This window comes from Nematolebias whitei, chromosome 8 (genome assembly GCF_014905685.2).
Source record: "Nematolebias whitei isolate Nwh7 chromosome 8, NemWhi1, whole genome shotgun sequence".
Lineage (NCBI taxonomy): Eukaryota > Metazoa > Chordata > Actinopteri > Cyprinodontiformes > Rivulidae > Nematolebias > Nematolebias whitei.
In genome coordinates, this window is record NC_056505.1 from 2,307,204 (window position 1) to 2,308,503 (window position 1,300).

At 47.2% G+C, this 1,300-nt stretch overlaps 1 protein-coding gene across 1 annotated transcript in view; it reads right to left on the reverse strand.

Annotated features, from left to right (window-relative positions):
- ddx31 (DEAD (Asp-Glu-Ala-Asp) box polypeptide 31) overlaps positions 1 to 1,300 on the reverse strand; it is an 18,964-nt gene that overhangs the window by 15,151 nt on the left and 2,513 nt on the right. The gene's annotated exons all lie outside the window — the stretch shown is intronic.

Here is a 1,300-nt window from a genome sequence, read left to right on the forward strand (position 1 = left end):
GGGTCCCACAGGCCAAAAAGGCCCGATAGGACTCCTTCTTCAGCCTGACAGCATCCCTCACCGACGGTGTCCACCATCGGGTTCGAGGGTTGCCGCCCCGACAGGCACCGACAACCTTGCGGCCGCAGCTCTGGTAAGCCGCCTCGACAATAGAGGCACGAAACATGGTCCACTCAGACTCAATGTCCCCCACCTCCCTTGGAACATGTTCAAAGTTCTCCCGGAGGTGGGAGTTGAAACTCCGTCTCACAGGAGACTCTGCCAGACGTTCCCAGCAAACCCTCACAATACGTTTGGGCCTACCAGGTCTGACCGGCATCCTCCCCCACCATCGGAGCCAACTCACCACCAGGTAGTGATCAGTTGACAGCTCCGCCCCTCTCTTCACCCGAGTGTCCAAGACATGTGGCCGCAGATCAGATGAGACGATGACAAAGTCGATCATCGAACTGCGACCTAGGGTGTCCTGGTGCCAAGAGCACATATGGACACCCTTATGCTTGAACAAGGTGTTCGTTATTGACAATCCATGACGAGCACAGAAGTCCAACAACAGAACACCACTCTGGTTCAGATCAGGGGGGCCGTTCCAGACAAATCATATTTCCTGTAAAACTGCAGTCTGACCGCTGAACTCCGTTGACAGAGCTAAAACTGATTCACTAAACCAAATAAGAAGAATACTAGCTGAATGCTAAAAGGAGCAAAAAGCCAGCTAAAAGCTTGAAGCAGTTGTAGTAAAACACTAGCTAATTATCAAAAAACAGAAAAAATGAGCTCCAAATATCAAAACGTCTGTTTCTTCTTTCGGCTGCTCCCTTCTTCATGGGTCGCCACATTGAAATAACTCGCATGAAGACTTGGTGAATGTTTTAGCAATGGCCAGCTAAAAGTAGCAAAAGGCAAGCTGAAAGCTAAAAGTAGTGAGAAGACGATCTCAGTTCTCTGCAGTAGGTTTTTAAAACCAACAACATTTTGAAGGATTAAAGAGATATTTCAGTGATTTTATGAGGAAATGTTTGTAAATTAAGTTAAATTTTTAAATAAAAGTTATAAAAAACAGCTATCTCCTGAAAGAGCCGAACATTTGAGAGCTGAAAGGCTAAAACAGCACAAAGTCTGCTGAGGTACACAAACAGAACTGAAAATAGTTCACAGTTAGTTCAGGTATGTTTCTGGGTTCAGGTCTGGTTCTAGGCTCAGGTCTGGTTCTGGGTTCAGGTCTGGTTCTAGGCTCAGGTCTGGTTCTAGGTTCAGGTCTGGTTCTGGGTTCAGGTCTGGTTCTAGGCTCAGGTCTGGT